The sequence below is a fragment of the Triturus cristatus genome, chromosome 1_2 (assembly GCF_964204655.1).
Source record: "Triturus cristatus chromosome 1_2, aTriCri1.1, whole genome shotgun sequence".
Lineage (NCBI taxonomy): Eukaryota > Metazoa > Chordata > Amphibia > Caudata > Salamandridae > Triturus > Triturus cristatus.
In genome coordinates this window covers 40,946,961-40,973,226 of record NC_140580.1, presented here as the reverse complement: position 1 = coordinate 40,973,226, position 26,266 = coordinate 40,946,961, and the positions used below count along the sequence as shown (strand labels likewise).

At 40.7% G+C, this 26,266-nt stretch overlaps 1 pseudogene; it reads right to left on the bottom strand.

Annotated features, from left to right (window-relative positions):
- Window positions 1-2,074: 2,074 nt before the first annotated feature.
- LOC146866706 (fish-egg lectin-like) overlaps window positions 2,075-26,266 on the bottom strand; it is a 166,826-nt pseudogene continuing 142,634 nt past the window's right edge.

The window sequence follows — 26,266 nt, the reverse complement described above, 5'->3', positions numbered from 1 at the left end:
CATTCAAATAGTTTAGAGTATGTAAGAACCTTATAATCACCAGTTGCTATTTTGCAAAATTTCTACAAATCCATTTATAGTTTATCTCTCTTCGTTGAATATATCAGCTCAGTTTGTTCCGCATTCTGACCCTATAATAGTTACAAGCGTGATAAATCGCATATCTTGAAAATAGCAGCCTGAGGGTTCAATAGATCTCAATGTCTAATCTCCTAAAAAATATTGAAGTTCGTGATCATAATTAAGACCATTCTCCACGGCCTGCAAGCGCATGATCCACCTTGCTTCATGCCTCCGCAACTGAAGTTCCCTGATGCCTCCACGTGGGTCCAAAAAAATGTGTTCGATAGCATAAAATTCAAAACTTTTTGTTTGACTTTGCGCCCCACAATTGTGTACATGCTCTGCTATCGGATATCTGATGTCATTATTTTTCACAGCCCTCATATGCTCATTTATACGGTCCTTGAGAGCTCTGATTGTACTACCTACATATATTTTACTGCATTTACGGACAATAATATAGATAACATATTTTGTACAACAGTTAATGTTAGTCATTATATTATAGGTTTTCCCATTGCCATCAGTGAAACATTTTATTTTATCCCTGGCATACCTGCACATGCCACAGTGTCCACATTTAAAAAAACCTTTTGTTAGTGTCGTTAACCAGGTATCTTGTTTTTTCACTCGGGGGTAACTAGGACTCAGCATTGTACCTATAGTTTTGCCCCTTCGGTATGTAATTTGAGACTTCTCAGTTATGCAATCTCTTAATGTGTTATCCGCTCGTAAAATGTGCCAATGCTTATTTAAACTATTCCGAAGGGACATATTGAGTGGTGTATAATCAGTTACCATCCATACTGGCTGTGTAGCCATTACAGTTTTAGTCTTTGATTGCAAGGTGGTCAAACATTCATTCTTTAGGGCTTTTGCCTTTGATTTTACTATCTCATGTCGCGAATAACCCCTGTGTATAAATCTTTTTTCCATGTCTTCAATACATTGTTTAAACTGAGTATCATTACTACAATTCCGCCTCGCCCTTATCATCTCTCCATATGGAATAGCTTTAATTTGATGACGAGGGTGAGCACTACTAGCATGTAATATCGCATTACACGATGTCGGTTTTCTGTACATGTTACTCTGGATCTTATTGTTTTGAACATATAGTTCCACATCTAAAAACATTACTTTAGTCCTACTGAAACTAGTAGTAAATCTAATGTTCATATCATTAGTGTTCAAGTATACAAAAAATTCTTCAAAAAAGTTGCTACTATGCCTAATTATTGAGTGTGTGCACAAACATATTTGTACGTTCCTCAAAATATGGGTTCATGTCTGGTGTTCCTAACATGCTTGGGTGGAAGCTAGTGGGTCATGGACACCATGCTTACTTCCCTTAGCAGTCTTTCTCCGCCAGACTTGGTGGTGGACTACAGGTCCTAGATTACCCAATTAAGTTGACTAAAACCTTTGTGGAGCCAGAGCTGCCTCTGCTGGCAACATTTTCACCACCTTTGAAACATTAAGCAGGGTGGTCAAACCCTAGGAGATTAGTATTGGTGCTCCTGACAATGCCTTTGAAACCTCTGGTCTGAACTGATTGTTAAGGCAGTGACAGGAAAGAAAGGTAAAAGGGATTTGGATGAGCTCTAATTACTTTCTGTCTTCTCCACTGCTACTCCTTCCCCTAGTCTCTCAGCAATAAACAGGAAGTTATTGTGTGAGTAATTGTGAAAGAAGGGTACACTCCTGTGATTTAATCAGTGATCAAATAGTGTGTGATGTCACATTCTCCACCCCTGGGTTTTGGTAAATCGAAGACTATGGTAAAGGAAAAAAGTTGTAAAAAGGAGAGAGGACAAAAGTGAGTTTCTATGTGAAAAACAGCCTTTGATAGTACAATGGAATCAAAGAAATAGGGAGAGGCTAATTAACAGCAGTGACACCGTGGGCGAGTAGAAAATGCTCAATTAAAGAGATGATCAGGAGAGGGCAGTGATCCATTTTGTGCCTGAAACAGATCTGCCGCAGTTGGGCTGGTGAGCGCTCTTCTGCTTTACAGTTTGCATCTCAGGATCTTCTGGTCCTTGGTGAGTACCCACAGCAAGCCCAGGTCCTGTGATAGGTGTCTGAACATATGGGGCATATTATCAACAAACAGCGTTAAAATTATCGCCGCTTTAGAGGCAGAAAACTGCCGCTAAAGCGGCGAATATGCCCTTGAAAATTCCAATAGAAGCCCATAGTCATGTGGTCATAGTCATAGCCCCCCCCCTCAACTCCCTGTGGTCCTTGGAGAGTATACAAGCTTAATACATATTCTGTACAGCATATCTGCAGTATCTCTGTATTATCTCATCCATGTCCCATACCTACGGTTTAATTTTTTCATTATTTCGCATTTCTGGGGGTATCACATCATCCCTAAATCGATAGTGTGGTGATATCTATCCTATCCCCTAGGTGTATATCATCTGTCTTTATCCAGTAGGTTGAGCCCATAATATTTCCTCTATCTGTCCTATATCCTGTGGAACTTTCTTGGGCTGCCATTCCTGCCTTCCATTTGTGTATTGTCAGTGGGGTCGGGCGCCCCAATGCCTTGCTATAGCTCTAGCACCATTCCTAGTGTGCTGAGTAGTCCTACGACCTCCTTCCAGTAGATCTGTATAACTGGGCAGTCCCATATTGTGCGGTAATAGTTTCCCAGTCTTGTCCACATCTACAGCAGCTCGAGTTGTCAGCCCTCCCAATCCTGTTTAGTTTGACCCGGTCGTTGTAGGCTCTGTGAAGGATTTTATATTGGATAAGGTGTAGTCGTGTCCTGATTGCCCCCTCCCTGGGTTGCATCAAAGCGGCTCTCACCCCACATTTTCCATGTCCCCCAGATCCTCTTCCCATATGTTCCTAAGTCCGCCTACATTGTCTGGCATGTTGTTATTTAGGGTTTTGTGTGTAACTGAGACCGCCTTCAGTGTTTTTTTTTTTTTTGGAGTAGCCTTCCCTCCAGTGGTGCACATTCTGGTAGGTGCACCCCATATATACCCTCCACTAGCCATGCGTGTCTTAGTTGGGCATATTTGAGTAATTGGGGTGTTTGAAGTGTGAATTTGTTGCATCGAACAGGGAAGGTTTTAAGGTCATCTTTGTCTATAACGTCTCCTAACGTTGAGATCCCCATGTTGTCCCATTCCCTGAATCCTTTTAGTTTATCCATCTCCTTTAGCCAATTTATTTTCTATAGTGGCGTTGCCTTAGTGAGTTTGTGAGCCCATCCCATTGTTTGGATGCTCTTCCCCATGGTTCCAGAGTGGTTTGTGTGGCTGGGAGCCTCCCCCTGACTCCCTTCCCTCCATAGAGATGGTGGAGGAATGTGTGTGGGGTCATTGTTTCTTGTTCCAGCCTACATGTCGCGTGATTGCCTGCTGCATCTATACAATCATTAATAGGAGTGAGATGCTCAGCCCAGTAGTAGGCTTCCAAAACTGGCAATGCCAGTCCTCCATTGTATTGGTTACACTGCTGTGTTTGTAGTGCAATCCGTGGGTGTTTCCCCAGCCACAAAAACAAGCGCAGTTCAGCATCTATCTCTCAAAATATCATGCGCAGGCGGGGTGGTAGGCGTTCTGCAGTGTGTAGAGGAATTGTGGTAGGGTTATCATTTTAAACATCTCCCCCCGGCCCATTATCATTAGCAGCAGGTTCTTCTTCTATTTCTGGGCATCCTCTTTGATTTTAGTCAATATTCGTTGAATATTGATTGCTTTAGCAACATATGCTGCTGTCAGTGGTGAGAAATAGGCCCAGATATGTGAACCCAGGAGTCGCCACCTGTAGATCTCTCGGAAGCGGCGGCCATTCTGTCATTGGGCGTGGGTTATATATCTGTGATTAGTGCCAATTGACCTTATATCCTGTGTCTTGTCCATATGTGTCTATTGTCTGGAAGAGGGTGGGAATCGTAGTGTCTGGACGTGGAATGAATAAGAGAATATCGTCCATGTAGAGGGACATTTTTCCTTCTACGGTATCTCCTGGGGTCCCCCTAAATCCCTATATCTCCGAGCATTGTCTGATCCGGTGTCAGGACTGACCAGTGTAAGCCACCCATTTGTCTAAAGTTCCTCCCAGTTATTTGCAAGATCCAGAGTAGGCGCAAGATCTGTTCAATAAAATACCTTCCAAACCGCTGGTCGTCCCATTTATTTAAAGGGAGATGATGCCTTCACAGCGGAATCCACAGCGGAATTTCAAGATGGCCGCCGGCATTGAGCAGCGAGGTTGTCGGTCTAGTTTTTGTCCCTGTTTACCGGCGCAGCTGTGCTCGCAATTACGCTTGCGGCAAACTGCGTACTTCAACTGAGGCATTTTGGAAAACGGTCGCTATTCTCCTGGTGGCGTTTTCAATTCCAAGGAAGTTTCCAGGTAGTGAGTTCCCTGAGCATTGGCAGTAAGTCCTCTTCCGCGGCTGCGGTGAGTAAGCTTGCCTTTTTTTGGAAAAGAAAGAAAACGACAGTATCCTAAACTACATAAGGCTTGTGAGGGGACTTCAGTCAGAGAAAGACGTATTAGTCATTCAGGGTTTTGAGGCAAGTTCTTGGAGAAGGAATATTGGAACTCAAGCCTAGTTATTAAATTCAGTCTTGACAGGCTTGGAGACATCATTCCGTTGACTGTGAATCAGGTTAGAATAATTAAGGAACATCTTTCGGGCAACTCAATTCCACACATTGCCCACAAAGACATTATAAAGACAAAGAGACAATTGTTGGGAGAAGAGTTAAATGGAAAAAGACCTGCAAGTAGGTGTAGTTATATATATATATATATATATATATGTATAAGGATACTTACCGACAATAGTCGAGTTCTCTCCCTCCACCAAAGAACCTTGGTGCTTCATTGATGAGTAGACCTTCAACAGCTGAAAGGAAAGAGAATAGATTAAAAGACTGCCTAAGGTTTTCGCAAGGTAAAGGAAGGAAAAGAATATAGAAAGATTTTACAATCTAGATAGACCAGCGAAATATTTAACCCTGTGTGCTTTTTCATTTAGTATAATTAACCAAGTGAACCACTGAGTAGCGGAGATCATATAGCAGCAAGGCAACAAGAGAACAGATAGCCATCTACGTAGGACAGGTAAAACTCATTTTTGTTATTTGTAGGATTAATTAGAAATGTCGAGTATAGTTGTTTAAGAAGTTTTATTTTGCAGGAAGGCTACATGAGAATAGCGGCAGACCTGTCCAGCTGAAGAAGAAGTGGCGTTTCTCTTTTCTTCCCAATCCCCTTTCCCCCCTCTAGTTGCCAGAGTGTATATATTGCTCGGGTAACGGAGTTGGGGAATCGTGGAATTTACATCGGCTCCGGCGGAGGACTAGTTCTGGGACAGGTACTTGACATCCGGCAGACCAGAATCTCAACTGTCAGTGCAAATAGAAGTGGTGATAGGGGGCAGCCCTGATTTTTCCCATGTGCAATGGGAAAATCTTGTGAAGTTTGTTTATTCACACGCACTGTCACCCTGGGGGAGTTATATAATAGCGCCACCCATTTCCTCAACTTTGGTCCCAACCCAAACTTGGTCAAAGCAGCCTCTAGAAAGGGCGAGTGTCAAGCATCAAACACTTTCACTGCATCTAGGGACAGAAGTATATGTGGTGTGTCTCGATCCCTGGCTGCCATCATCCATTTATGGGTCCTACGGACGTTCCATCTAGTCACTTGGCCGGGCATAAATCCCGATTGATCACAGTGGACTAATGTTGTTATAACACTGTATAGTCTTGTGGACAGAATGCTCACCAGTATCTTCACCTCAATATTGAGGAGGGAGATCGGGCGATAGGATTTGCATCTTTACCTTCTTTGTGTATTGGTATAATTGTGGCTAGGCATAGGTCTAGCAGGACGATGCCCTCAGTATATGCATCCTGACATAGGATTCAGCAAATGTGGACTCAACAGGTCTGTGTGTTGCTTATAGAATTCGGTTGTGAGGCCATTTGGTCCTGGGCTCTTCCCAGATCGTAATTTAGAGATGGCTTCCTTCACTTAATTAATGGACAGGTCCCCCTACAAGTCCAGTCTATCAGTCTTATCTAGTCTCGGGGTACACATTGCATTCAGATATTCTTTGATTTTGGGTGTGGTGCTAAGGGGTTGAGCCTCATAGAACTTTCTATAATAAGCAAATGCCCCTGCTATGTGATCATCATCAGCGAATATCCCTTCCTGTACATCCTCAATGGATCTCACCTATCTGGTTTCCATTTCCTTTCTATTGAGCCACACTAGTAATTTCCCAGCGTTATCTCCTACTTCGTATAGGCAATTCCAGAGCATTTTTACTGGTGTAATTTTGATTCTGTGGTCCAGAAATTTTCTAAAAGGTGCACGATTTGCAAGGTAACCAATGCTAGTAGGACATAAAAATCACCCTTCTGAGAGTAAGACATGATTTTGTTGGGACCTTTAGAGTTAGCTTTCAAAAGGCAGGATTTTGGGTGACCAGTTGTTTAGGGTGACCAGTTGCTGGTTTTAAACCATGCAACTTGGTGTCCTGAGTCTCACAGTCAAGATTCACGATTGTCCCAGTGTGACATATTGGGTTGTTAGTTGAGGGGATGACACCCCACTCAAGCAACAGCCACAATACTTGTCAGGGTGAACCACAAAAAATCCCTAAATTAACATGTGCTTAACCCTCTGGTAGCTTGGTACAAAAGCAGTCAGGTTTAACTTAGAGACAAGGTGTAAAGTATTGATGCTGCAATTAAAGAGTAACAAAGTGTTAATGCAACTCAAGAAAAATCCCACACTAATTTAGAGAAATAGAGTTCATTTTTAATAAATTATTCATCCCAAAACAAAAAAAATACAATCAGTAGAACCAGAGTTATGAATTTCTTTAATTTACAGTGAAAAATAGCACTTAAAAGATCAAAGTGCGAACCCCAGACATCTAGTCTCCCAAGACCATGGCGAAGTCGGAAGTTATGGGCGACCTTAATGGAGAGCTGTTCGGATACACGACGTGGACTGGGCTCTGGGCTCTGTCTCTGCTTTCCTTAAAAAATATCTGAAAAGGGGTGGAACAAGGTATCAGGGGCTGCCTGAGAAGGGTGCACCATTGTTGGGAAGCTGCTGGATGAAGTTGCAGTGAAGATTTTTTATTCAGCCACTTTTATAGAAGTAGAAATTCTCCAGTGGAATGAAGCTGCAAGCTGTAGCTGACAAGCGCTCCACGAGGGTGGATACCCATTCTGTGAGGAGCGCTGAACATGATTTTCTGCTGAGGAGAAGAATGTAGCAGAAGCAAATTCAGGCCAACCATAAATGCACCTTGGGCAGATCTGCAAGGGGTAGCCTGGTCTTCTCTCAGTTGTCAGTGCATGTTTTGGCAGAAAATCCTAGGTTTCAGATGTGGGCTATCTGGGCACATTTAGCACCACTTCCAAGGGTCCTGGACTGGAGGGGGCACCACTTGGAGAGACATGACTCACTCAGGCTTGGTCCAGGTGAGAGCTTAAGATCTTTGGAGCCTTTCTGTCCCTGAGCCCCAGGAGGCCAGCCAACTAGACCTTGGGGTCACAATGAAAGAATTGGGTTCAAGCAGGAAATCAGCTCTCAAGAAGTCCTTTAAGCTCACAGGGCAGGCTTCAGGTGGCAGGGCAGTCCTCATGGTGCAGTGGGGCAGCCCTCCGAAGTACACAGCAGGCCACAGGCAGCAGGGCAGACCTCTGAGGGTCCTTCCACAAGTCCAGAAGTGAACTGAAGAGTGGGTCTGATTGTCCTATTTTTATACCTGGTGGCAGCTTTGAAGTGAAAGAAACGTCTGGAGTTTTCCCCCTACACAAGTGTCTGGAATTTTCTGCCTCCCTGCCCTAGTCCCAGTGTGTCTTCAGTAACAATAGGCTAGTGTGAAAATCTTTGTGTGTGTGCTGAGACAATGTCTTTAAAGTGCAAGTAGGGCTGTGCACAGCACAGCTCCCCATCCTGCCTTCGGTGGCCTATTCTGTCAATACCTTGTCCTTCTTTTGTGTGACTGTTTGAAAGGAATACACAAAGGCCAACTACACCAAAGTTAGGACAAGAAAATGCCAACTTTCTAAAGTGGCATTTTCTGAAATGTGTCTTAAAATCCGACTTTACCATTAAAATGATTTTACTTAACAATTCTCAAGGCACCACACATGACATTTCTACCTGCTCCCAAACAAAAGTTATCACTTTTTAAGTGTAATAAGGTAACCCAACATTATCCTATGGGAGAGGTAGGGCTCACAGTAGTGGAAAATGAATTTGGGAGTTTTCTCTTACCAGGACATGTAAAATGTTAAATGTAAAATTACAATCCACCCGGGCCTAGTGGCTTACTAGAGCCTACCTTAGGGGTGACTTAAATATAATAAAAAGGGAGGCTTAGGCTTGGCAATGGGTTACTTTTGCAAAGTCGAATTGGCAGTTAAAAACTGCATACAGGATGCAATGGCAGACCTGAGACATGTTTTAAGGGGCTACTTAAGAAGGTGACACAACGAATGCTGCAAGCCCACTAGTAGCATTTAGTTTACCAGCCCTCGGTATACGGTATATCGCTTTACTAGGGAATAATTTGCCAATAGGTGTTAGCCCATTTTATCATGTTTTAAGGAGGAGAACCTCTGCACTGGTAAGCAGTGGTAACGTGCACAGAGTCCTCGGACCACAAAAACAAATTCAGAGAAAAAAATAAGAGGGGGGTAGGCAAAATGTTTGAGGAAAGACCACCTTAAGGCTGACATGTCTAACACCCAGCTTTAGGGTAAGGCAACAGTTTCAGCGACTAGGCTTGGGACTTGTTGGCTGCATGTGAATGCCTGACCCAGGCTCTAAATGCATGGCAATAAATACCACTGCCCAGCCATATAAGAACATCTACAGCATGGTGTGGTATCTTCAGAGTATTAACATTCCGCATTCTCTGGAAGAATGCGGAATGTGGAGTGTTGGGGAAATTTTGTATAATGCAAACTAGGCATGCTCTTAATGCCATCTAGAAGTCTATGGCAGGGTGAAGAGGTGGAACAATGCATTTAAACAAACCATTTAGTATAGTGGGAAAATTTGGAAATTGATTGAAGGTCACACCTCACAGTACCATGGAGTGTGATACCTTTGAATTGTTTAGAGGGAGGAACACTGACTCGATGCTTTTTTCTGTGTCGACTAATATTAGTAAGGATGTAGAAAATGGGAGTGAGAGTGAAGAGTGAGAGAAGTGGAAAAGTTGAAAATGAAAAATGAATATGTGCATTATAAGGAAACTGTTGGAAAATCCAATGTAGATGTGGGACATTTGGTGAGAGTCATAGCTCTAGTAGGTCTTTTAAGTTCAGAAAACCAATGAGGATAGTAAAGATCTTTAGAAAGTCTACTCAGATGGAAGATTCCCACATTTAGAATCTCAACAGAGTCGTAAAAAGCAAAGGTGGTGACCAAGAGGTTTTCTTGAGACAGTTCCACGATGAAAGGATAAGCATAGAAGCTGCCACGGATTTGAGAAGACCTGCGAAATATAAAGATTTTGTCATTATAAGTGATAATTGTTAATTTTATAACCTAGTATGGGTTTTAATGTTTAAATCAGAGTGGCTGTGATTTTTACCATGTTATTCATTATTAGTTGTATTGTTCATTTCGTGGTTGTGAAAAAGGGAGGTGTGTGGTATTTTCAGCAGAAATGTAACAGTCCACATTCTCTGGAAGAATGTATTGAAGTAAGTTTTATTAGTGTTAATTAATGAGAATCGACACAATTAATTGCAGAAAATCATAAAATTACAATAAAACTTGGAAAATGTAAAATCAATCTGAGATTAAACCAAGAGATTACATCATGAAAATTGCAGAGCAAATAATAAGACTTTAGGACATTAGTGCTTTGACAGTGGCTGAGGCCAACACAGTCAGGTGCTTCGCTTCCAGGTGCCAATAAAGACCTTTTTGACAAATTGGTTGAAGCAAGCAAGATGCATAGGCACAGAAGTGGTCATGCAAAATTCCAGAGCCTCCTTACAGGTGGAGACCCCATTTGACCTGAACATCAGATAAAAACTACAGACAGCAGCATAATAAGAGTAACATGGATTCTTTTTTGTACTCGCAGAATCTACAAGGCATGCTCCCCGGTGTACCGGTCTAGTCTAGAAGAAATTAATTAATTCAGAGAACCATGAGTCGTGCTCTGAGGCTGCAGTGCCTGGTTTCCTTGGTTAATGTCGACTTTAAATATGGATGCAGTTTTGTGTCCTCCTGTGATTTTAAAATGGGAGCAGCATAGATACTACAGTGAAAAGTTGACAAATTGGCTCTCTTCGAGGTGAACGCAGTCTGTTTCCTCGAAACAGCCTTTGTGCTAGAGTAAAGAGCGTGTAGGGCTATTAATGTATCCAAATTGCCATTTAGATCAGAAGCCGCCTTTATAAGGTATGAAGACCATGGAATAGAAGAGGCAGGATAAAGCACTTGGAGAACCTTTTTTAGAGAGTCTGGATTACTCGTTGTGTTGCGTAGTAATACTTAAGGCAGACAGCCTTGCTTTCAATGCCTTGGCCATGCAGGCCAAACTGTAAGCGAAGTAGCGCTCATCGAGGATATTTTGGAAGATGAAACAGCCTCCTACAAGAATGGCACTGTGCCTTGTTCAGTGCTAAAAACTAAAAATCCCTGGGTATGTATGTTGACCATACCAGAGGTTAGGAAGCAGCTGCGCCTGAGTAACTTGCAGTATGGCCTCTGATGTTAGGGACCAAAGCTGGTGATATAATTTGCATAAGGCATATGTAAATGTCTGGGACTTCCTAATAATCTGTTTAAGGTGAAGAGTCTGTATCCATAAACCAGACACCAAAGTAATTGTATTTAGATGTTTGGGTAATCCATTGGTTGCCAAGCCTGCACCTAGGTTCCTCTTATTTTTATACCTGTTGAAAATCATCACCTTTGTTTTATCTGGGTTCGCCACTAGTTTGTTCGCTGTGTTATAAGAATGAAGCTCATTGAGAGCACGCTGCAGACCAATTTTTTTGTGAGCTAGAATAAGCAGATCATCTGTATATTGAATCATTAAGAGACTAACGGAGTTGATCTTTGGTGGCATTGAGTTTGCCCTTGCTAGTGAACGACCTCTGTCTATGGTGTGTACGGGTTAAACAGCATTGGATCCGGGATGCACCCTTGCTTTAGGCCCTGTGTGGTCAAAAGTGGCTTAGTCCCTGAGTTATCTGTGCTAGACTTGACATGGATCCACATGCCAGAGTACAATGCAATAACAGCACTCAGTAGGCTGTCATATATACCCCAGCCGACAGCTTAAAGCAGCGGAATAATCCACAAAGCACTCAAACAGTTTCGGCTGTGAAAGAATGAAAGTGCTGTGTGTCAGATATGACTCTATGACTATATTGTCAGTGGTGGAAGAATGTGGTCTAAAATCAGTTTGGTAGAAGGGTATGTTGTTAGTTTCAGCCACCCATGTCTTAAGTTCATGGAGTAAAATGTTTGCCTATGTTTTTAGCCTTTACATCCAGCAAAGCAATTAGCTGTAGCTTCCTGTGATGACAGTTCACCCCTTTTTAGGTCTCGCGCCTAACGTTGCAGTGTGCAGAACTGCTCGCGCAGCACGAGACCTCATGTAGGGGCTTCAGAAAGCTGACCACACGCTTGTGCGTGTGCTTTTGTTTTTGTCGGCTGCAATTGGCTTTTGCGTGCGTTTTAAAATAAAAATACAGCACGCAATTGGATAAGGCGGGCACATGTCCCGCCTTTGCTCCACACACTTCCCACTGGTGTCTGTTACGCGCAGCAACGGCATTTGCTTTTAATTATGCGTGTTTGCTTTGCTGCCGCGCTCGCTTGCCTCCACTCCTCTGTGGTGCGCGTGCACTACTAGTTTCGATTCGCACCTCTAACAAGCCTCCTGCACAGCGGTGAACATGTCGCTGTGATTTAAAGTTCCAACCAACGCCGTTCGCCTTGACTTTCCTTCCCTCCATCAGACGCTCTGATTGGTTTCCACAAGGCCTCGTGCGATAATATGTACAAGCGCGGGATTTGTTGCAAAGACATTGCCTCGCTGTGTAAACAGAGCCCCCTTCAAGTGTGTGTATTATGTGTCAGCAGAGTAGCGTACTGGTGCCACCGAGCAGTTAAACGCACGGAACCTCGAGTGTCGATTTTGTGATAAGCAATTCCATTGTTTGGCATTGGAGTCTCGAGCTTGCTGCTTTCTATTTAGAGTGTTTTTTTTGTTGATGGTTATTTTTGTGTAGCTGTCTGTCGGCCTCGCATTACTAAAAATTTGAGCTATTGGTGTTGCATTATTATTTGCAACGCCAAAAGCTCAAACTTTTACTGATGCGAGACCTATTGCATTGCAAATGCTTGTTATGAAGGGATGAAGGATAGATCCCTTCCAGGATTGTGGAACCTCTGCATTTTGGAAACAATCCACATATAGGGGAGTGAGGCAGACAGCCCAGAACTCTGCATCGGACTTAAAGAGTGCACTTGGCAGCCCGTTAGGACCAGGGGTCCATTGGTTGTCAGGGCATTAATGACTTTAGATGAGGAGTCTCGATTGAACATTGTAGACCCAGTTGCCACCTCTCCATTGTCCAGATCTGATCCCTTCAACATATGAGCTACACTATGGCAAACCTTGGAACCTGGGTCTACATATAAGTTGTGTACAAATGTTACACATTTCGTTGCTGGGACACCGTTCCCTCTGACGACAGATTTGTTATTTAATGCGTTAACGTAGAGCCAAAAAGTCTCCTGGTTTTTACTAGACAAAAAGGACAATAAATGAGTCTGTTCCGATTCCATGTATTTTACTTTTGACTTCCATAGCAGGATGTGATTAGCTTTCCTTTTATTTCCCAGCTCCCGTAAAGCAGCATGGTTGCTTTTGTCTTTCCTTAATCCCAGCTTGGTGGAGAACCTGTGAAAATAATTCCTGGGACAGCTGATCATGCTCCACACTTTTCGAAGCAATTCCTCAATAAAATCTTGCCGTAGCTGGATTGTGTATTGTTTTAAAGACATTTTTATAAAAGGGTACTTTTTCCAAGAGGCAGTGCACTCCCTTTATCTAAATACAGCTGCTTGAATTATGTGCCACTTTTGACACAAAAGCCGCTAGGACCTCAGCCTACCACCAGAAGCTGAAGAGCTCGCAGAGAGACACAAACAGACCAAACACATTTGCAGAGAAGTAATTATGGAAGGTTGGAACAATCATGGAGGTAAACTCAGAATATCTAGGAGGAGCAGCTGCTATTTGCCTATTGGTAGACCTGGCACTGCGCTTGGTACCCTGGTCTCCAGAGTGGGGCACAAATGCACCAGTAGGAACAAAAGTAAACAGGAATCCATTTTATTTCTACAGTCAGCGTACTTTCTTTTTCCCCGGACCCCTCAAATAGGAGGCTGTTGAGCAGTAAAAGAGTAGAGAAAGAGTCAACCCTGTGATGTCTTCACAAGACAAAGGGTGTACGAAATCTGTTCCACTAACCATGGTATTTTGGTAAATCAACATTTATGCGAAATACTGTTCTCTGCCTCCAGCGTTCATCAACCATCCACAGATTTGTCTCTTAATTGGTATTTGGCAGTCAATCCAGACACTGTGGAGACACAGCCAAGGAGAATTGGGAAAATAATAACAAACTACAATGCCACTCTTGGCATAGGTCCTCCAGATCTTGCTGACTTTTCACCACCAGTTATTCCCCTGCCTGCACAGCACCATGCAGATATACACCTGAAGGAAAACAAATAGCAGTGTAGGTAAGGAGAGCCCCCCATTAATTAAAAATAAAAAAGTGGATGCAGGAGGACCCAAAAATGTCAAAAGAATAATAATAGTAAATAGAAACGTTGCAGGTAGGGTCATCTGAATGGACAGCAGATCCAATTCTATTTCCATTTTTCGTACATGGTACACAACCTTAGCAGTAAAGCCTGCCTCTATGATACCGCAGCCCCTCTGTTTCCCCTAAGGGGAGGATGTGGAAAAAGAATAACAAATCTGAATATGTTAAAAAAAGAGGAACATGGTCATAAGAAGGGATAAACACAGAGGCAAATAGAATTACATATTCAATTGAAACACTGTAAAACCCTCAACATAGCTGGCTATTTATTATGATAGAAATGAACCTCTTTGAAGGATTATTAAAAGAGAAAATTATCAAGTCCAGTTTTGCACTTCAGAAAATAAGCACATAGTTGAGTGCTATTGTCCCTGCGCGATTCAGGCACCAATGAAGCCAAACTCTTCTTATTACCTGATAGGCAAAATGTGTCCCCAATTTACCATCTAAACTTGTTCAAACCATCTGAAGGATTATTCCCAATAGTTCTGTAGCTGATGGCTCTCATCACCATGGACCACTTAGAAAAAGGGATTGAACTGTCTGATATATCCTGCTAGGCAGACGTTACTATGATGGTTGTATGTAAGAACACTGTATGCAGAAATATTCTTTATTGAGTTTAGATTTGCTATTATTAATTCTAATTGGGGGAATATATTTGCAGATAATATGTAAGATATGATATTTTGGTACCATACCTGTGTCACTTTAGGGAAAAACTGAATTCCCAAAAGTGAATTGTTGGTCCAATGTAACAGTGATGTTTGCCCATTTAATACTACACTACCTCTTAAGAGAACCAAAGAAGGATGTCAATCCAAAAGCCATACCTAAAGTATGAGGTAAGGTAGTGCAGCAAACCATAAAGAATATTTTAGGACAAGGAATTCTAGAATTGTACACAAGCGCCTTGGGCTGCTCTGTCAAAATATACCTAAATCTAAGATTCTGGTCCTGCAAAGTACATGGCCTTACACGATTACTACAAGATCGAGAAGCAACAAACTTTTTACAAAACTATAACATTTAAAGTTCCAGAAAACTTGGAAAAAGGACCCTACTGCCATGACTGACTTTCAAGAATTCTTCATTCCTGCAACACGTTCTTCTTCGTTTGGTCGAGCAAAAGTTGGGATTTAAATTTTTATATCACTAGAACTAGATGCCAAGCCTCAAGAAATTGAATTTCAATTGCCATAGCTTCAATGTATCAAAATTAATTTACAGATGTCAATTATTTTATTCAATATATACCAGAGTACAAAGAAATTGATCAAAACAACCCAGATTACTTTCTTCTGGGAAATAATTCAAACTCTAACACAACAATATCCAACAGCCAGTCTAATTATCTCAGCAGACCTTAATATGCACAAGGTCATTAGAAATTCTTCAGATAATTCAAATAGTGAAATAATATTGTTGTGCTGTGCACTGTTGCAAACATTTGGCTAGTAATATTGCAAGAACACCAACTGCATAATTCAAAAAGTGTGCCAACTTATACAAATTCAAAGCATCATTCTATAATTGATTACACTATCATTTCAAAGGACTTGGTGTCTGGAATTGATGGATATCATGTCATTGCGAGATTGGAAAGTGATCATAATCCTCAATGCATTATACTGGCGCTAGCAGCACCTTATCAACCAAAGTCTAATAATGTACAACAAATGCTGACTGCTTTTAAATTGAAAAGGCTGATATGGCAACCAACAATACAACCGGAAAAACTGAAATTTGTGGAGAATCAAATAGAATACGCCCATTACGAATTTCAAATGGATAATCAATGGCAGATACTTGGTCTTATTTATGTTCATACTTAAGAACATTTCCAGCAACAGCCTCAGCTAGGGGAAACCCCATTAAATCCACCTCTATAACAGGTGGTACTCGCATAAGTTCTATTTACAAATGAAGGCTCTCAAAAAAGAAGCAAGGGTAGTATATAAGCAAACAAATCAAAACTCCAGTCCTGACAGAAAGCATTTGTTGAAATATTGAGGAAAACATACAAACAGGAGAACTGGAAGGCCAAAAGGGCTTACCATTAGGAAATATGGCCAAGACTACATTGTGCTTGAAAAACAAACAATAGTCAAGCCTTTTGTAGAACCATGAATGAATTGAAGAACGGTTGCAGGAGGGCAATTGGCGCAAATATTTCAGAATCAAGCTGGGGCATTTTAATCTCTGCTCTGCATGGGGCCTGCCCAGAAAAACACACAGAAAAATCTTTCTAGCAGAACATCATAACCACCTTAAGGGTCATAAACTATAATCATATGGGAAGTGAAAGTTGTTGTGCCCTGTGAGGTACAAACACTTGGGATTGCGACCTATAAGGTCCACCCACCAGTAAGGGTCTAAGACTTTAACCATGTATATGGGACCATAAATCATGAAAACACACCCTGTGTAGGGGAACCGTACCCATGAACCAAAAGCAACCCAGTGTAAGGGTTACATGTAATGTTAATTGGAGAAATCCCCATAAACATACCCTGTGTAAGGGTTACCAATCGAAGAACTGTTAATGGGAATCATGCCCATGAACCAAAACCAACCCAGCGTAAGGGTTAAATGTTATGTTAATTGGTGGAGACCCAAAAAACATACCCGTGTCAGGGTTACCAAATAGAACAAATCGAACAACTGTAAATGGGAACCATACCCATGAACCCACCCCTGTGTAGGGGCCGCGTGTAACGTCTAATGAGAAAGGAACTCATATTAACCCACCCCTGTGCAGGGACCGCGTGTAACACTTTATGAGAAAGGGACTCGTACCCAGACCCATGCCCATCCCTCATGTAAGGGAGAATGTAGTGCAGCTAGCCACTAAAAAAAACTAGAAAAGGACGTCCTTTGGGCAAGAAAACCTAAACTGTGGAAGCTGGCACACGTAAACAGTAAAGTTAAATCCCTCACATGGATACTAAACAATATAAACTCTTTGTACTAGCAATGCAAAACCATTAATATGGGAAAAAGTAAAACACGTAGCTATGCCAGTGAGCGACTTCTCACCCGAGCTGTGTGTACCATACCAACCTTTGCACCTCACAATACATAGTGGTATAATAGTAATGTAAAATATGACTTGTAGTACATATTAACCAAATTGTAATACAAATGAATGATGTCACATATATTGTCCAAATTGTAACACAAATGAATGATGTCACACATATTAGCAGAGACAAACTCAAAAAAATCAGAGCCAAAACAAAACCTCAGCAATGGCAGCATGTGAATGGAAGAATCCGTGGCATAGAGTCCAGGCAGGAACTGCTGTTGCCACCATACTCTGCACAAGCGTTCTAACGAGGATTAAAGCAAAAGAAGAAAAGTACCTGAAATAAAAAAAAATCTTCCGCTGAAGAAACATCCTGCAGGCACACAAACAAGAAGCAAAGAAGCAGTGGGCTCATTCTTCAACGCAACGTTCTTGTCAGCCATCTAGCATCAAAAAACTTTATTGAGTACAACGCAGATGTGAAAAACGTGGTAGGCAAATTGACGCTCAAAGAACCAACAATTCACGGCACCCTCTATGTGCAAAGCGTCTATTGGCAGGCAGCGAAGACTCCGGAGGACGTCACAAAAGACTCCACAGCTCCGTGTGACACCACAGACCAGGTAAAGTGCGCGCGCTGTGATTTGGACTTGACAGTGGCAGTTGCAGAGATCAGGGCTCAACGTAGACCAAAAATCAAAGATAAATAAAATGTCTCACCTGACTCTGCCCCTTGTGATACTGCATCTGTGAGGCGCCAAGCATGTACCACAACCTGGCAACACGCTGCTAGCCACTGAGAAGTTCGTACTTGCCTATAGCTCGTCAGTGAAGACCACAGCTCTCCTTCATGTTAAGTCCACAACTCTCCTTCGTGTGAAGTCTGCACGTTGATGATGTCCATAACAGCCAGTACACCTTTACAAATTCAAATTGTTGTATGAGATCTACTATAGAGATTTCTACACACATTGTAGATCCAATATAGCACTTAAAATCCTTTTCCTGGCACCTCCAAAGTAGCGCTCACATCCAGTGGCAGACAGACTTTGCGCAGGACAGATCATGATATGTGCTGCATACAAGCACAGTTTGTACATACTGAAAGTCATTACTAAGGAACAATCTTCCCTTGATTGCGCAGGTCTTGTGGCAAACGCATAGTACAGCATGCTTTCTTTGGGGCTGTCCGATGAACAGGACACTGGTAGGGTTGCAGAATATGCTGTACCAGATTCTTTTGTACCTTTTGGGGCATCTTGAGTTGCGATGATTCCTCTTGTGTTGCTTGTCGTGCTGCCTCTTGTATGCTTGAAGTATCAACGTATCATAGTTGTCTGCGCTAGTAAGACTTGTGGCTTCTTCTCACCCTGTGGACTGGTTAAATATGTCATATTCTGCTTCCTTGACCAATTGTGGAGATCAGAAGGCAAGTGGGAAAGTATCCAACTCTCGCTCGCCAAAATATGTTGTGCCCTGTGACACAAGTAATCGCTGGTAGCCAAGTAGAGTTCACAAGTTCAGTAGCTGGTCCAAGTACATCCAGATGGTATACAAGAACATCAGATAGGTAGTCCAGGTAAACAGGTGATGGTGATGTAGGATAACCTGTGGTCAACTCTTAGTTCCATGTAACAGCAAACCCCACCAGGAGCAGCCTGCCTGCTGCTCAGCCCATCTCTAACTGACATCCCTCACTCACACAGACACCCAACATTCCGTGCATCACTGAATTCCCAACATTCTACAGTAAACATACACACTGGCTGACAAAAGTCCTTATAAATAAAGGCCATTAACTAATAGGCATAATAAATGAGGAAATTATACCAACTATAGAAGTAATTAGATCAAATGGAGCATCCAGGCCTAACGGCATCCCCAATGCAGTTTGTAAAGCAAACCCTGAACTGTTGGCAAGAGTAATGACTGTTATTCGGAGGGGTAGTAGCAACAAAAGCGGTTCTAGAATCATGGCAAGGGAGTATTTTACAACCTATATATAAGAATGACACTGCAGATAATCCAGCTAACTATAGACTTATAGCTCTAACAGAGGTGGAGGCAAACACATTTGCATATAGTCTGCTTAAGACCTCAAGGAATGGGCAGCACCATCAAATAGTATACCAATACATCAATCAGGATTCCGGAGTGGACAGTCAATAATTACAAATCTACTATCCCTCACACTGATGGCAGAGAGGGCAATATATAAAAAGCAGAAGTTCTACATTTGCTTTGTCCATCTGAAAGCTGCTTTCGATACTGTCCCTCGTAACTTGATATGGTGAAAGTTGGCAGCATGGGGAGTACCGCTGAAATTACTAGAAATGATAATACTCCTATAAACAAACACTTGGGTCCCGGTAAAATTGGGAGACGGCAGCAATTTGACACAACGTTTTGAAACATCAAGCGGTTTAAATCAAGGCTGCATACTTGCACCATGTCTTTTTTGATCTATTTAGGCTGATGTACCTCTCTATCTGCAAAATATTAATGCCCAGTCCCCTAATCTTTCTAGCTGTAACATAAAAAACGTACTGCTGTCAATACTACTAAGCCATCCGCCATTAGTTTTACAACGGCTTATAACATATTTTAATAATTATATAATTTTAAACCAATTACAAATGAATATAAAGAAAAACAAAAATCATATCAATAAGCGGATCTAAAACACGGACATGGGAGAGGAAAGTTAGTGGAACATTGATTGACTCGGTGAAGTCTTATAAGTATCTAGGAATTACATTTGACGATAGAGTGTTTTTTTAAAGTCATTTTAATATTTAGAGGCAATACTACTTCACTTTCATTCACTATTAGAACTCTGCTTGATAAGCTTCTATTCCCCAGCTTAGTAAAGATTATGAAGGGGAAGCTGATTCCTTCTTTGGCCTATGGATCAGTAATGTTTCAAAGCAAGGACTCCAAACTCTTGGATAAATTACAAATTCAAGCTTTTAAATCTACTTTTAAGGTTCCGAGAAACATCAGTCATGCAGAAACCCAACTGAAATTTGGCCTGGCCAGCCAAAATGCTGTGAGACAATCTGTATTTTTAAAAAGCTCATATTCTTTGTTTTTATCCGACCATGGCACCCTTGCAATCTGTGTTGGCAAGAACTTACAAAATATGATTATACAAATGTTTGGAGAATTTATTTGGCAGAGAGCTTACAGACTTTTAATCTTCAGCCTTTTGAATAACTGGATGTAAGTAAAGCCCCAATTAGGCTTTGCCTAAACAGATCAACGCATTTATTATCTTTTATGCAGGACAAAGAGGCCTTAGCAGCAAAATAGCATGCCTGGAACATTATTACTACATTTGAGAAACTTGAGTTCCAACCCTATCTACGGGCTCATCTGCAGCCGTATAAATAGGACTTATTTCTTAAGTTAAGATTTGGCAGATATCCAACAAAGGACGGCACCCCTAAATAGATACAACAATGGTCAGCAAGCAGCTGCAGACTTTGCAGTTCTCTAAAGCATCTTTACTGCATACAGTGTGTGCCTGCCCTCGATTACTCCATATACGGCAAACTTTGATGAAACCATTATTTATAGAGCATGGAGCGAGAACATGTTGTCAAGCCATAATTCTCTGTTTATCTGGAAGATCAATTTATTTGACTGGCCAATTTACTTTGTTTATCCTTCTAGCTGTTAACATGTTGAATTCTGATTTAAAATCTATATAAACTGACATGGAGTGTAGTAATTGTTTTGCGAAGTTATTATACAAACTATGGTCCTATTTTGGGCAGTCATTTACTTATTCTAAGAACATGATTTTATAATTATGTGTAGGCATTGAGACACTTTACAGCTCATTTGCACAATAGTACATACTGAGTACAGTTTAGTTAAACTGTCTTTTGGTACAATCCAATAACCACATGGTATGCTTATTGTGGTCAAGATTCTACCACTGTGATAAAAGTGTGCATATGTGGTATTAATGTCCCAGTATGGTATGTAACTAATGATGCATTTTGTGTTTAGTTGCATAGTGAGTAACGGTTATGGAAATTCTAATGGCTCTAGTTAATTGACATATTTGAATTCCATATCATTAATGAACTGGGTTCTACACACGGCATCACTGTTGTATTCATAATTATTTTTATTAATCAAACAATAAAGAATTCTACTTAATAAAACTTAATAATATAATATTCTGTATTGAAGCCAACCTAATATCCCTAAGTGAGCAGTGATAATGCGTAATGATTAAGCTGCAGCCTATTTGTATGAAGTAGTTGGCTTTTATTTCAAAGTGGAACCGATTATTTTGCTGTGCAAGAATTGTCATCAAGAAATTGGGGCAAACCTAGTAGCCTACACTCCTAAGTGTGACTGACAACACCCCTGTAAAACACTATGTTTGACAACAGGTGGGAAAAGTGGAAACCATTTTGAAGATTTCAGTGTCATCTACAAAGAAAGGAGAGGCACTCTTTTTAGGGCTAGGCTAGTAAACAATGGATTTTCATACTATGTTTCACAAGGAGAGCCATACATGTAATCAAATAATCACCTCCGAATCTCCAGTGTAGACTAGTGAGGCAGAATCTGTATTGTAGGACTTGGAAACTGTAATTATGTTTAGACAATGTCTCGGTCTGTCCGGTCTGCTCACAGAAATGTATTTTACAAACTGATACTTAATATGTAAGTCTGAGAGCAACGCTGTCGCAGAGAAAGAGTGGAAAAGCAGGTACTGTTTTTTTAGCAAGAAGTTTTTACTTTGAGAGGCACAGGAACGGCGAAAGAATATCTCTCATTACATCTGAGTCTCAAACTTAATGTATTTATTGACCTCACTGTAAAGACGGGTCTCAGGTGGTGATAAGTAGAAAGATGTTTATTGAGAAATAAACGTATAAAAACCCACTAGTGTAGATGACAGAGCACCCCCAGCACCGGTCAGCGCAGCATACACAATGCCCCAATACACATTCTAATTTGAGACCCAACAACATAGAATACTACTAACACGAGAGCAATGACAAAGAATAAAGAGGATTCCACACAGCATGTCCCCCTTTTTTTTTTTCTTTTTTTTTAAGATAAAGGAAAAATACAAGAGGAAAAAAATAAAGCTGAAAATAAATTACTTCAAAACAAAATCATCAAATTTCTTGGGTCATTTAACAACCCTTTTTAAACAAGCATCAGATACAACATTTTCAGGAGCAAATCCCACAGAAGAAGAGACATTATGAACATTTGAAGCAGAAACTACATGTGAATTAACAACAGAATCGTCTGGTTCAGAACAAGAATTAGAATCACAGTCAGAAGAAATATTGACAAAGCGTGTATCAACACTAGAATCTCTCAAGCTGAGAACAACTCCACACTTCTCCTTGGAAGCTTCTAAATCAAAAAATTAATCATCAGAATCAAATGCATTAAACATTTTTTCTTGACCAGGTTTAAGAAGAACTATGGAACTTTTATTTCACCAACCTCTTTTGTGTAAAAGAACAGCACTTTCAGAAACTTTAATGACCTGTACAGGAGCAGAGAATTTAGAAGTACCTTTGCGTGGTAAACCAGGCTTAATGAATCGCATGCAATCACCAACACATATACTTTTGTATTTGGTTCTATGTATGTCATCATGGTATGCTTTGTTTTTTAAAGCAGCTTCATCCAAATTTTCCTTAACTTTATCTACTACCTTCTCAAAATTCTTATGAGCAGAAAAATCAAAAGAAGGCGAAACAAGAGTAACAACTCTCTCTTCCCCTCATCAAATAAAAAGGAGAAACTCCAGTTACAGAGTGCGGCATGGTATGATATGACCAAAGCTTCTCTTTAAGAAAATCAAAAACATTCTTCTTACTCTCGAAAGCAGACTGAATGCCATCTTTAATGAATCTGTTAGCCCTTTCCACTTGACCATTTGCTTTTGGACAATATAAAGGAGCTTGTTCAGCTCGAATTCCACATTTTTTAAGAAAACGGACCATTTTTGATTAAATAAATTGAACACCATTGTCGGACATGAGTAACTTGGGAAAACATTCAATTTGAAATACTTTTTCCAAAACGTAGATAACTTCATCAGTGTTAGGATTCTCAACAAAAGTATGATAAATCCATTTTGAAAAAATATCAACTAAAACAATCAGAAACCTGTGTTGTCTGCCTAAAATATCAGAAGGACCTGAAAAGTCAAAAGATACCTTCTCCCAAGGTCCTTTGGGAGTGTCTTGTAAACAAACAGGCTCGCATGAAACTTTACAATGTTTATCCAACCGCACACAACAGTACAAGCATCAACAAATTTGTCAACAAAAGCATCCATTCCAGGCCACCAATAGTGTTGTCTAAGAGATCTCTTAGTGCTAGAAGCACCATTATGACCATGATGAGCTAATTCAATAAGCTTAGACCTGAGACCCATAGGAGGAACAAATAAATTGTGTCTAACCAAAAAAACATTCTTAATACTGAGTTCAATAGATACTTGTGAAAAACTGTGTAACCCTGCCTCAAGATTCCTGGTGGGAGGCCACCCTTGGACAAGAAACTGTTAGACTTTATTAAGGAAAATATCCTCTTCAGAAAATTTGATCCACTCAGCTTCAGAAACCTTAACCTCGCAACTGTTTAAAATGTCCACCAAAGCGACCACACACTCATGATGATCTTCATTGACATCTTTAGCTGGCAGCCTAGATAAACAATCAGCAGTAATATTCTTTCCTCCAGAAATATGCTGAATCTCAAAATTAAATTCTTGCAATCTGGCAAAGAGTCTAATAAGTCTTGAGGAAGCATTACCAGAACACACACCATCCACAATATACACTAATGGTTTATGATCCGTAACTAATTTAAAAGATTTTCCCCATAAAAAATTCTTGAACTTTTCCACAGCCCATTCACATGCAAGCGCCTCTCTCTCAATCGTACTATAATGTAGTTCAGAACCTCTCAAAGCTCTAGAAATAAAAGAAATGGTTCTTTCTCTGCCATCACAAATTGGCTAAAAAGAGCTGCTAATCCAATAGAACTGGCATCAACAGTTACAACAGAATCACCATTGGGGTCAAATGTTTTTAAAGCAGGAGCTTGTGAAATGACTACTTTGACTTTCTCAAAAGCATTGTTATGATCTTCTGTCCACACAAAAGATACACCTTTCCTAAGCAATTGCCTTAATGGTTCAACTACTAGAGAATATCCCTGTACAAATCTGGCACAATACTCCCCAAGTCCTAAAAAGGATCTCAAGAAATATATGTCATACGGCTTAATAGCATTGTTGAGAGCGCTGATTAAATCAACCTTAGGAGAAATATCCTCACAAGAAATTTTGTGTCCTAAATAATCAATTTCTCTCACAAAAAATGTACATTTTTCTTTGCTAACAGTCATGCTTCTGTCTTCTAATTTGGTAAGAACGTTATCTAGTATCGAGTCATGCTCCTCATGAGACTTAGCAAAAATAAGGATGTCATCCTGAAAGGCTCGTACTCCTACAAGATCTTGAAACAAAACATCAACCAATTTTTGAAAAACACTGGCTGCGGAAGCTAGCCCGAAAGGCATTCTCAAAAACCTATACACTCCAAAGGGAGTAACAAAAGCTGTCAAATCTTTAGAATCTTCATCCAAGATTACCTGATGGTACGCCGACTTAAGATCGATAATGGAAAAATATTTAGCATTATTGACAGCCATGAGTAATTCTTGAATCCTCAGGAGGGGATGACTGTCAATGGTTATGTTCTTATTGAGTGATCTTAAGTCAATACATAGCCGTAAAACACCATTTTTTTAAGTGCAATCACAATAGCCGAAATCCGTTCAGAGCTATTGGTGGTTTCAATTATGCCTTCGGAACATAACCATTCAAGATGCTCTTTAAGCTTTTGACGAACCCCTAATGGTACCATACGTACTTTGTGCTGTACAGGTATGACACCTTTCTTTAACTTGATGTGATGAGTAAAATCCTTCACATGACCAACTTTATCTGCAAACACAGCATTGTGTTTAGTTAAAATGATATCAGTACTTGAATGTTGAGTTGCAATTTGATTAACAGAAATGTCACGTAATCTAATTGGAGTATCAGTGCCTGGACATAGCATTATTCCTAACTTGCCCAGATCATACCATCCAACAATGTTCTTACTGCTATGTAGATTTTGGTGAAAATACAGCGTCCCTGAAAATTTAAATTATCCTCAAAGAAACCTAAGATTTCAATGTCAAAATTGCCAAACGCTTTAGGGTTGACATCCGTGACTTTAAGTTGTGTACCTTTCAATTTTTCTTCAAAAGTAACATCAGAAATAACAGTAATTGGAGAGCCGGAATCAGCCATCACTTCCAATGTAATATCACCAATATGGACTTCGCCTAAAGGTGCTTTGAAACTAACACCAATCAAATTAGCATTAATCATGGGATCATACAAAGTAATAATCATATTCTCAATATCATTGGCCACGTCACTAACAGAATTTACACTTACATTAGCACTATTTGCATTGGTACCACTTCTTACATTTTTGCAAACAGTTTGTAAATTACCAATTTTATTATATTTAGTGCATCTTCTCCTGATGGCCGGGCATTCTGTGCTATTAGCAAGATGAAACTTGGATCCACTCCTATAACAAGAAGGTTTAACAGACCTAGCCACATTGTTAGGTTTAAATACTTTCTTACTGACCTGAATTGCACACACAGGACTGTTGACAATATCCTCCTCAGAAGATAGCACCTTAGTTGATTGTATAGATCTTTCAATACCTTTGGCTATATCCAAAATTTCATTTAACGTGGGATTATGGCAAGCTAATAACCTTTCTTGTATTTTTTTAGACTCGCAATTGAATACAAACTGATCCCTTATGCAAATATCCACACTAGGTCCAAAGTCACAATTGGCAGAAAGCACCCTTAATGCCACTACATATTGTTCCCCAGTTTCATCAGAAACTGTTTCCTTTTATTAACCCCTTCAGCGCTGCGCGGATTCCCCCGCGGTGCTGAAGGGTTCGAGCGAGGGCGGGGCCATGACGGAACGGTTCCGTCATGAGCACAGCTCAACCGATGCTCATGACGGAATCGGTCCGTCATGAGCATGGAAGGGGTTAAAGGTATGACGTTCAATTAAAATAGTAGGTTCTTCAGTAAATAGTTTTTCTAACCTAGCAACAGATCCTTTGAAAATATCCCAAGAATCACCTGCTCCCGCTGGTGCTGTAATAGGAGGTAAGTTTTCAAAAATTTCAATGGCAGCTGATCCTAA